Below are 12,678 nucleotides of genomic sequence, written 5' to 3' on the forward strand. Positions count from 1 at the left end.
CTCTCCATCGTTTGTTTGTTTGTTTGTTTGTTTGTTTTGCTGTTTTTATGGCATTTATAAGTGTTTTAATTAAGTATGGTGTAGCTGCCTTAATGGTTTTCTAAGAAATGGTAAGATTTCCAAACATGAGGTTTTGAATAGAGAAAATATGAAGGTGGTAAAGAGTAGACGGTTCCTAAAGCCTCAAAGCTTTTTTTAGGGGTTCAGGAGTCTATAGCAGGAAAAGAGGCCCAGGGAAATTGCTTCCCTGTAAAAGTTGTTTTGCAAATGAAAAGGCAGCATTGCTACCAGAAGAAAATAACCTGTAGGAAAAGAGTATTCATGCCAAACCATCTGTACTAAATGTGGAAATAAAGCCATTGGATGAATATAGTGCAGTCTGTCTACTATATAACTGTATTGGGGAAATTGGCATTTGCGCTACTTTAAAATTATCCACCATTTCCATTGTTGTTCTCTGAATAATGTCTTCATTTCAGTCTTTTAGGCTTTAAAATGTGTATCTTTTTATAAGCTGGATGGAAAAGACAATGTTCAGAGATTTCAGATTTATCCAGTTATTAGAAGGTGCCAAACAAAATTAACTAGAGGAGAATAAGCACATTTTCATTAAGTATTTTCATCCCTGTAGATGGTTGCAGGACAAGTGCAATTTCACTTCCAGCTGTGGTGGAGTTTCCTCTTATGTCAAAAACCTTAAAAGGTTTATTTTACAATGTCAGCTTGTGTTGCAAGATTCAGATAAATATTCTCCCAATCCTTTGGATTATCGTCCAACAAATACAACCCAAGCAGTAAATAAAATAAAAATAAAAAATATATTTAGATTATTTTATCTCCCTTCCTCTCTTGCCACCCAGCACACAAAGAACCATTCCACTTGATATGAAAACATATATTTTTAATAAAGTATTTACTGAATATATCATTTAAAGCAAGCATTGTGTTATATTGCATGGAGGATATTAAATCCTGACATATGTAAATTATGACATAGGTGAAATAAAGGTAAAAATGCCCTTGATTTATCTCCCAGTAACTATATGGAACTCCCCCACCACAAGTCCTGCTATGCTGCCTCATCATGGTGGGAGGAAGGGCGTTCCTGGGAGGGATGAGTGGAGAATACTTATCAGGAGTGAATGCCAAGAGTATATATTCCCAGCAGGGTCACCCAAGGCATGAAGGTCATCCCATTTGCCCAGCTAAAGCAAGGAGGAATCTATATTGGGCAACAGCGATATAGGAAGATGCCAAAGATGATCACTTTCGTGACAATGGAAAAGGCATCAATTCATACTGCTCAGGAGAAGACAATGGAAAACCATTCTTGTATTTTTACCAAGAAAACCACATGGATAGAAAATGTGAAATGATTGATGATATAGTGCCAGACGATGGGCTCCTCAGGTTGGATGGCACTCAGCACGCTACTGAGGAAGAGCTGAGAAACTTTGGAATACTAATGGTGTTTATGGCATGGCTAGATTAAAGCCCTCAGGACATCTAGTTGCTGATGCTGCCATACAGGAAAAGAAAATCCGAAGCTGCAAAGATAGAATTACAGTAGGAACATGGAATGTAAGAAGCATGAAAACAGGAAAGCTCAGCACAGTGAAAGATGAAATGAAACAACTACAAATTGACGTCTTAGGCATCAATGAATTGAGATGGCCTGGGATGGGACACTTTCAGTCAGAAGATCACACCATTTATTACTCAGGATGTGAAAAACAAAGAAGAAATGGTGTTGCTTTTATAGTTAGGAAGGGTATAGTAAGAACAGTACTTGGCTACAATGCAATCAATGACTGAATAATATTGATTAGACTTCGTGGACAACCCTTTAATATGACAGTCATTCAAGTTTATGCTCCAACCACCAATGTAGAAGAAGAAGAGGTTAATGAGTTTTATGAACAAGTTGAATTTGAAATCAACAGAACATGCAAGCAAGATGTGCTGCTTTTGGTTGGAGATTGGAAAGCCAGAGCTGGAAATACAAAAGAAGAAAATATAGTTGGATTGTATGGCTTAGGAAACTGAAATGAAGCAGGAGACCGACTTATCAATTTCTGCCACTCCAATGATTTCTTCATAGCTAACGCTCTCCAAATAACCAGAATGATGCCTCTATACATGGACATCACGAGACTGAGTATACAGAAATCAAATTGATTATATGATTGCTAAAAGGAGGTGGAAGAGCTCAATTAGAGCATCAAAGACAAGGCCAGGTGCTGATTATGGAACATCTCATGAACAGCTCATGTGCAAGCTCCAAGTTAAGCTAAAAAAGAAAAAGAAAGCCACTCAGTTTTCACTATATGATCTTGAACATATATCCATCATTTTCAAGAAGAACATCAGGAATTGCTTTGAAGTCCTGAACCTCATTAACAGAGAACCAGAGGAATTATGGAATGAATTTAAAGAAGTTGTTAAGGATGAATGTGAAAAGCAACTGCCAAAAATGAAGAAAGAGAAAGCAAACTGGATGTCAGAACAAACTGTGGAAGAAGAGAAGAGAAGCCAAAGCCAAGAAGAACAAAAATTTCAGAAAGGAACTTAACAAAGAGTTTCAGAGAGCTGTTAGAAGAGACAAGAAACAGTATTACAACAACATCTGTAAAACCATTGAAGATAGAAACAGACACGGAGATTCCAAGCTCCAATTGGTATGCTAAAGGATGCCAATGGACAGATTCAAAGGAAGATGGAGTGAGTATATTGAAATGCTATACAGTAGAGATGTCAACATTCAAGATACCTTAGAAGATGTTCCTTACTTACCAGTCCTAGAAGATGAAGTTAGATCAGGACTCCACATATTACCAAGTCAGAAGACTACAGGAACTGATGGAATACCCACTGAAATATGGCAAGCCAGAGAAGAAAAGTCATCCAAGGTTCTAACCAAGCTATGCAAGCAAGTCTGGAGAACGACACAGAGGCCAACCAGTTGAAAGAGTCAATCTACATTCCAATACCAAAGCAAGGAGACTTAACAGAGTGTGCAAACTATCATACAATATTCTTAATTTCACATGCTAGCAAAATAATGCTTAGGATCATCCAACACAGATTAGAGCCCCTGATGGAAAAAGAGATGTAAGATGTACAAGCTGGCTTTAGAAAAGGCCAAGGAACATGAGACATTATTGCTGATGCACACTGGATAATTGAGAAAGCCAAAGAACACCAAAAAGATGTAGTGTGTGCTTAATTGATTATAGAGAAGCTTTTGGTTGTGTCAATCATGTCAAGCTATGGAAAGTGCTCTGAAAAATGGGAATCTGAGAACATCTCATTGACACCATGAGAAACTTATATACAGGCCAGGAAGCCACAGTATGGACAGAACGTGGTGAAACAGACTGGCTCCAGGTTGGCAAAGTAGTGAAACAAGGCTGCATACTCTCTCATTATTCAACCTATATGTGGAATATGTATTAAGGGAAGCTGGATTGGAAGAAGATGAGTGTGGTTTTAAAATTTGAGGAAGAAACATCAATAACCTGCACTATGTTGATGACACTACTCTGAAAGCCAAAAATGCAAAGGGTCTGCAAGCCCTTGTACTAAAAGTCAAAGAGTACAGTAAAAAATGGGACTAAAATTAAATGTAAAGAAGAACAAACTAATGACAACAGGTAAAACAACCAGCCTTAGAATTGACAATAAAGATATCAAAGTGGTGGATAGCTTCTGCCTTTTAAGATCAACCATCAACAATAAAGGAACAAGCAGTCAAAAAATACACCACAGACTAGCACTTAGTAGAACAGCCATGAAAGCCTTAGAAAAGATATTCAAATGCGTCTATACCTATAAAGATCAGAATCATGCAAGCCATGATATTCCCTGTGACACACTATGGAAGTGAAAGTTCGACTTTAAAGAAGCAGGATAGGAAGAGTATTGATGCCTTTGAATTTTGATGTTGGAAAAGATTCCTGAGAATACCGTGGACAGCCAAAAAACAAACCGATGGATCATTGAAGAAATCAACCCAGAGTTCCCACTTGAGGCACAAATGACCAGGCTCAAATTATCCTGCTTTGGACACATTATGTGAAGACTCAGCTCTCTGTAAAAGTCTTAATGCTGGGAAAGGTGGAAGGAAAGAGAAGAAAAGGGCAACCAGCAGCAAGGTGGATGGGCTCAGTTACAGTAATGATGAACACACCATTAGGAGACCTGAAAGAACAGGTTAGGGACAGATCATCATGGAGAAAATCTATCTATGAGGTCGCTAGGAGTTGAAAACGACTTGAAAGCCATCATCAATCAATCAATTATATGGAAAACATTGTGCTGTTTTGTGGCAACAGTACAGAAGTGATTTGCTGATACATAAATGTATAAACATAGTGCAATAAAAGTACTAAGAGATTAATAAACATCTCTTAAATATTTTTATGAGATCTCTAATTAGGTTGGGCCAATGGATGCCCATTTAACACAGAGCATTTCTTTGCACTGTCCACCCCTCCACCCATCTATCTGTCTATATAAAATCAGCCCAAATACTTCAGGATAAAGGTCTTTTCACTGGAGGCTAGGGACCATAATGTTTGATAATTATCCATTGTGAATTGGTAGATTTTTTACCTAATTTCTCAAGCTACAGCTAAGAGAGAGTGGCTGGCCCAAAGTCACCCAGCTAGCTTCCATGCCAAAGGGAAGACTAGAACCTGGGACTCCCCATTCCTAGTCTAGAACCACTAGGCCACAGTGTCCTTCATATGTAATCTTCATTTAATGAATGGCACATTGCTGAACAGAAGCAGCTATTATATGTGAGTGTATGTGAGAAAGAAAGAGAGAGAGCAGAGGGAGGAAGTGTTTTATAGTCAGAGAACCAAGATGCTACTCAGGATAGATTTTTCATGATCATATTCATCATACGACTATTATATGAAGTTTCTGAAAAACTTCAAGAGCTGAAAAACAGAGCTTTCCATTATGGCTCATGTTAGATTCCACTCCTTGAAACAATTTTTCCTCTGCTTTTCAGTTTCATTGTATTTTCTACCCACCCACAACAATGAAGCACATGTGTTTGCCAGCAATAAAAAGCATGGAAGAGTTTTTGCCTCTAACATCTTGATTATTTAACAGAGCAATAAAATACTAAAGATATTAGTGTATGCAATACAATCTGCCCACCTAGATTGTATTCAGCATTATTATTAATGGTTCTCCCATTATTTGTAGTACAAGCCCTTCTCAGGATTTCATGACCATTAAGTTTTACTCAATGCCCATTAAAAAAAATCCATTGCTGAGTTATCACCTTTTATGAAAACCAAGTCATCAATAATATTATTTACATTTTTTTACAGCATTAAAGCCATTCCTCTCCCTTTAAGTTGTTCCTAGTTAATAAACCGTGTTATTTGCTTTACCACTATGGGTTAAAGAAAGCCTGTTCGTTGTATGCTTCCTTGCTTTATTTATTTATGGGGAACCAGAAATATGAAAATAATTCATATATGAATCTTCTGTTCATAATGTTCATAATGAATCTTCTGTTAACCCAACTTCGATAGAGCCCATTAATACTCTCTCTTTATGAAGGATGAGTCCTTATATTGTCCTCCAATTGTGGGGGGAATAACCTGCCAGCACATAAACACCTCCTCCCACCTCCATCTAGAACTAGGGCTTCCATCTAACAAGGAAGGATTGTATCATATCTGTGTTTAAACTTCTTCCTCCGCAGCTACTTTATTTCCAATATTCTCCCCTGCCTAGCCAGGGAAGGGGAAAAAGGGGGAAAGCTTTACCCATATCCCCAAAAATGAGTTACACTGAAAGGACCAAGCAGATATAGTTATTAGAAACTAGATGAGATGGCATGGGAGCCAAAATGAGAATCAGGAAGCACCAGTTTATGTAAGAGAAAAAAAGAGTGATACATTAAAATATGTGAACATTTTACCTATCAGACAAGAGGACAAGGAGCACAGAGATACAAACTATTTTCTCTGTCATTTGTTCATTAAAGAAGCCACTAAAGCTAAAGGTCTTTGCTCTTAGTCAAGAACAATAATGTACTCCGTTTGCTAAACCCTTGCAGTGTGAGACTGTAGAGTGGATGAAGATGACAACTCTTATTAAGTAGAGAAAAATGCTGGGTACTTTGTGTATAGAGGCCTTCCCATACAGTGCAGCATTTTCTCAGCCAGACTAATTTAATTCTTGCATCTACCAGGTTAATAAGGAGGGGACATAATCCCAATGGAGATATGGGTCAGAATGCCAAAGAGGTATTTGTTTATGCTGAGAATTGCAGGCTCCAAGTAAGCTCTTTTATTTCTTGGGTTAGAAGCTTACTTATCAATATTTGAACTACAAGATGTCATGTGCTTAAAATTTTAGCAAGAAATAGGACACAAACCATAAAGTATTGGGGGGAGTGCCCTCCAAATATAATTTCACCTACCCTTAATTTAAAAAAAAACACCTTCTCTTCAGCAATATGAAGCTCACACTTCTATTACAGCACAAGAGGTCAGAGCTGATATCATTATGCAGGCCTTGCAAGTCTTAAGCCAAAATTAGCTTTCTACTTAATGCTTACCCCAGGGCACTACCAGTTATTAAAAGGTCATTTATTCTTAATTCATTTTAATAGCACATTGAACAATAGCAGGAAACCAAATTTTGGGTGCAAATGGAAAGGTGAATAAAGACATAAGGTAGAGGTTACAGGAAGAGATATTCATACAGTTTCACACATTGCTGCATGAGTATACCAACAACAGAGTCATTGTTGAAGTGTACTCTCTACGAGTCTCCCTTTGAAAGCTACTCTGAACTTCAGCTGGCGTAGAAACCAAATGGTGGGATCCCATGATCTTCTTACTGTATCAACCATGCTGGCTAAATTCAAAATGGTTGTTACAGTACTATCATCTACTTGCCCTTAAGGTTTGGCTCCAAGCTATTTGAGAAGCCATGTTCTTCCAAGGAGACTTGCCTGATCTTAAGCACACCTGGTACATCCCTATGTTCTTACCCAAAGCATTTTAAATGATGGTTGATACGAACAAGGTCTTTCCTGTGACATTATCCTGGATGAAGGACTCCTCTGTCAAGTATTTAGGTAGTTTCTGTTATTAGTAGCATTTTGTCACTCTGTAAAGTTTGCTCTGTTTTCAGTTTCCTCAGATTTTCAATTCTACTGTTTCATACTGCAAAGTATTTTAATTATGGCTGGCTTTCTAAAGTTACTGTATTTATAATTATGTGAAATGCTGATGTCTTCATTCACATGGTTCGTTGGATTTGTAAGCCTTTGGAACATGTCTACCAGCAGAGGGAAAGTAGAGAAAAAAGGTCAGTATAAATAAAGTCATAGAGACCAACAGAACAGAACAGGTCCTATGATAATATACTTGAGCCTGAGTGAACAAATGTCACCAAGTTTGGTGCGATTTTCATTTCTTTCATCTAATATACAGTGTGCAAGTGTGAAAAAGTTATTTAGTATATAAAAAGTTATAAAAGTATATTAAGTAACTACTGTACTTGTACCACTTTTGTTGGCAATAGCTGTAACCAAATGCTTCCTGTAATTTGTGAACAGATTCTCAAATTGCTATGTGGGAATTTGGGACTAGTCCTCCAGGGCAAACTGCTTCAACCCTGTATCATTTTAGGATTTTCTAGCCAGAATTGCTTCTTTTACCCAGGCCAGTTTCCATACAAACTCTCAACAACAGACTATTTTATGGTATTGCTTAACTTGGAGCTTCTGGTATTGAAATTAGAATTGTAGTCAGATCTGAGGATCTGCAAAGATACTGTACTGTTGCCTCCCAAAGGATAAAATGGAATGGTCAGGTGAGCTTTTGGTGACTTATCTCATAAACAGACAGGAAGTCCAGCCAGTAAGAAACCTGAGAAGGAATGGTTCAAAATGTCCCAAGATTCTCTCTGAATTTTGTGAGGATTGAAAATTTCTCTGACAGTTTCCAAGATTCTGTATTTACTCCAAGATTAGGAGTAAATTAACATTAAAGATACCTTACTGCAGTCTGTGTAATTCTTGCTTTCTTGATCTTGGCCAGTTGTGTGAGGTTTGACAATGCTAGATGATTGGAGTATGGCGATTTTAGCTCCTATTGATAAAAACAGCCAAAGAAAGGCCTTGCAAATTAACTGAATATCAGACACCTACAATATGTTGACAGATCTGTGATTGGTTGAAGCAGGAAAAGACCACAGTGAGTTTAGAGAGGGTAGCCCCACCATAGACTACTGTCTGGGCTGGCAACGTCTGGCAGACAAATGCACATGCAGCCCAAATTTGCAATTATTTGCTAAAAATGGTGGGTTTTACAGCGGTCTTCAAACTTAAGTCGAGAACTCTTCCATCAACAAATGACTACTGTTACTGATTTACAAGACTTAAGAAAAGATGCAACCAGGCCAGTCAGTTTCGCAATTCTGTCCCAATAGAAAAAGAGGTAAAGGAAGAAGGCGTACTTGCCCTATTTTTGTTTAATGCCTATATTAGGTCATTTATAATATGCCTATAAGAATTGGATTTATATGCACTAAAACTGGCAGAAAACCAATTGCCAGTTTTGCTTTATGTAGATGATGTTGCTATTTTATTAGACCCAGGTCAGTCTTAAGGCCCTGGAGCAACATCATAAAGCAGAACCACTGGTTATTAATTATTCAAAAATCAAAGCTGTGGTTTTCCCCAATAGCTCTAAGACTCACTATTAATGGAAAGACCATCAGGAAATTGCGCCAATTAGATGCTTTAAATACCTATTTTTCACTCCTCCAGAAGGATAACCACCCAACTAAGCTGTTTCTTCCCTAACCTGAAGAAGGCAGCAGCAGGTCTCAGACTGTGTTGGAACCAAGAAGGAAACTATCTTTCAGCTACATCTAAGTGCTGCAAAAACAATAGCTCACCTTTTATTTAGGTTGCAGTTTGGACTTTTTTCCAGTTTTGGTACTTATGAAACAATAGAGGCAGATTTTTTTGAAGAGTTCTCATCATGACACCCAGGTATGTACCTCATGCAGCATCCAGCCTCCTCTGAATAATAGGCAAAAAACTGGCAAGCAATGTTGTTTGCCAGGCGAAGGATTAACTTACTGACCACAGGACTAATTGCACTGGGCATGTATAGATCTAAATAGTGGGAAAATATTACAAGCAGACCGTACACCTCCAAATGTCTGTTAAGCTGAATTTTAACTAAAACTGGGGAGACTATTAAGCGACGCATCAAGGATGTAGAATTAAAATGTGAATTCAGCTAAATCCCTAGGATGTATCACTCTATTTGAGAACGTTCAATATACTTTCCTGAAGATCACTAACCATCCCCAATATTGCTGGGTCTTTTCCAGATCCTGTTTGAATGCTCTCAGCTTGCCGGCAACATTTCAGCTATTTTGTTATTGCAAATCAAGGGAGGCTGAATTAACAGAACATGTGATTTTATGATGTAAGTTTTATATTGATGTTTGATTAAGATTATTATCATCCCCTCCCCTTCCCCCCCCCAACCAAAATGACTGGCCATACAAATGGCTCCTCTCCTGTTTATACTATTTTTATCCAGTGCCTTTCTGATAGTAAAGACTTGAGTGCTGATGTTAGCCAAGATCTGCAGATTTTTTAATGCTATTCTGTGGTTCTTTGTGACTTCCTGTACAATTTTATTCCTGGTTAAATCTTCTCCATTTCAGAATGATGTTTCTGATTGTGAATTGATAGAGTCCCAGAGCTTTAGAAAGGGTTTTGTAAGCTTTTTCCAGACCAATAGGCATATATGACTGTTTAACATGAGATTTTTCAGAATTTTCTTTTCAGCAGGATATGCCTCAAAAATCTGTGTGGTGAGAATGAGATTTACACAAGGAAGGGCTGGCCCAAATCATCCCTGATTACATTAGAATTAATCCTACTCAGCAGAATGAGTATAAGCCAATTCTCATGTACCAGAATGATTTAGCATACATTCCTGTATTCTCTTTGGTCATTCTGATTTACAGCAATTGGAATAGATACAAGACTTTAAAGGCCATAAGCTTGGAGTAAAAAATGTCTTAACTGTATGGCACTTGTGACAAGGAATGCATCTGCAAAAAGGTTCTAGCAAAAGTTCTCAGAATAGTTTCCCACAGAAAAGGGCCACCAACTGTCTCTGGAAGGCAGGAACAGGCATTGTCATCCTTTACTTGGCCTCAGAGCACTGAACTGTAACCCCTGCATATGTTTTCCTATGGTGTGTTTAAAATAGCATTTCCTGGCTTCCACTAGCTCAACCATTGCTATCCAGTTTGCCTGCTGCACTTGACTTTCTTCTAGCAAACCCTTGCACTTTGAATGGCTACTGAACACAGTCACAAGAATACCCCGACTAGGACGGTGGTTGCAGCGCTTCGAAGCCATTAAGAAAAAAACCCTTCATTACATTTTCCCAGATTCCCCATCTGCTGGGCTCTCTAATCTCTTCTGCACTGCTGTTACAACAGAGATTACAGAGCCTAACCTGAGAAAACGCAAGAAACGATTTAAAAAAAAAATTGTAAAGATGATTGCTGGGCCTGTACATTTTGATGTTTCAGCTTTACAAACAGCATTGTTTTTCAAAAAGTAGATATGTCCAGGAAGACTTACCCACCAAAAGAAAAGTGATTGGCAATTGCTTTCATGGGACAGAAGATGGGGGGAGGGGGTCAAGGCTGTCAGCTGTCCAGACTGAACATTTGGCAAGCTGTTGCCATAGTGTACAATCTGAACTGGAGTGAGTCATCACTCTCACTTCCATTTTCTCAAAGTAAAACTTCACAAGTGTATCTGGCAGCTTGGACCTTCTTGGTTTGGAATTCCTGTTCTGTAGAAGTCATAAGATATATGGCTTCTTTTATAATTATATAAATACAATTTCATAATTATAAAAATTATATAAATATAATTATGTAAATCTTTTATAATATAAGTTATACATTATAAGACTTGTAAGCCATAAGATATGTAATATATATCATATGCTGTGTTGGTCATTGACGCTTTTTCAGGTCACACGTAGCCAGGCCCAGAGCTATTTTAGAAAGCACAATTTTTTTCATTAGATTAAACAATCAACGATTTAGGACTAATGATATGTTTATTGCAAGTGTACCACTGATTCTTTGCCATTTTTTTCTTAAACTGGGTAATTCATGCTACATTTTGATTATAAAAGCTCTTCATTTTGCTTTAAGAAAGGCACAGAACATTTTAAATGGAATACATAAGCAGATTTTTCTTCATTTTTAAAGAAAAATGCATGAATAAAGCTAATTTGTCTTAAATTGTTAACAGGGCAATAAGAGAAAAAACAATTGTTATTTTTGTAAATATAATGCAGATGGTTAGTGACTGGCATGCATAATCTTTAATAGATAATAGAATTGCCTCTAGCCAGTTAATGTTCAGAGCATGCTGTTCACTTTGTCAACATTTTGTGTTCCTTAGAGAGAACACAGTGAGATATATCTTATGGTGTGAGATCAATATATGGCTAAATTGTCACTACAAATACAATGTGCATTCACCCACCACACTGAATGTGGCTTATAAAGACTTTTACCAAATCCTCTGCCCCATTATATGGAGAAGGTGTATGCATGATAAATGACAGTGTCTTAAATAAACATTCTGTATGGAATCTCTGTACATTCACATTTTATGCATGTAAGTTGCATGAGAAGAGGGTAAACCAACATATAATGAAGAGAAACATTATGTTCCCCCGTCAGCTTAAATTATTTTCTCCAGAACTGTTATGCATAAGACTTAAAAAAAAAAAAAAAAGGTGAGCCATAGAGTTCAAAGATAGGAATGGAGATGTGGTTCTTTTTAGTATCTTTATTGTTCCCAGTCTCACAGCGCCTCAGCATACTGATTTTACTCACTGCTCCAATGCTCTAAGAGCAAACTCTGTTTAAGTCATAGTAGTATGATATTCTGAACAATGCATATTGCATGCAATTGTGGCAGGTGAAGAATATTAAACAGGTCCAGGAGAAGTCAAACACAAGTGTTACGGCTGAGGAACTCTATGGAGGCAATACTTCACTCCTTGAAAACTCAGACCATATCTGAGTAATCAATCCATCCTTTCTTTCTAGTGATGTTTCAAACAGTACAATAAGTCCCAAAGCACATAAAGAGGACCAGCTTACAAATTTTGTGGTAATATGAGAAGGGGACATTCAGTTTATCCACTTCACCTATTAGGGATTATTTTCCTGGAATCTTTTTTCTTTGTTATCCATGGCCTAGGTTTTCAAAAATGAGGGAAATAAGTTCCTTTCATTTCTTTCAGCTCCAGCAGTTATGAGTAAAGTCATTGTTTGAAAGTCATCAAAGTTCCTCTCAGAAGAATAGAATAAGATGTTCTTCAGGCCTGAATCTTTTGTCTCTTTTTTTTCCTCTTCCTTTTGTATTATCTGTAAGGAGAACCTCCTCCATCTATTACTTAAGTCCCTATTGATAAGCAGCATCATTACTCATCAGAACATATCTACTGCAATTCATAAATTTAGTTTCACAGATTACAGTTCCTGTTTAGTCATTTAGATGAAAGCCTCCTACAGCCTCTCTTGTTGGAACTGTACACGGCCAATTACATCAATGACTCTCTCTTC

The sequence above is a fragment of the Python bivittatus genome, unplaced genomic scaffold, assembly GCF_059951505.1.
Source record: "Python bivittatus isolate LINGU-HERP-01145 unplaced genomic scaffold, Pbiv_v1 ctg000330_np1212, whole genome shotgun sequence".
In the NCBI taxonomy this organism is placed as follows: Eukaryota; Metazoa; Chordata; class Lepidosauria; order Squamata; family Pythonidae; genus Python; species Python bivittatus.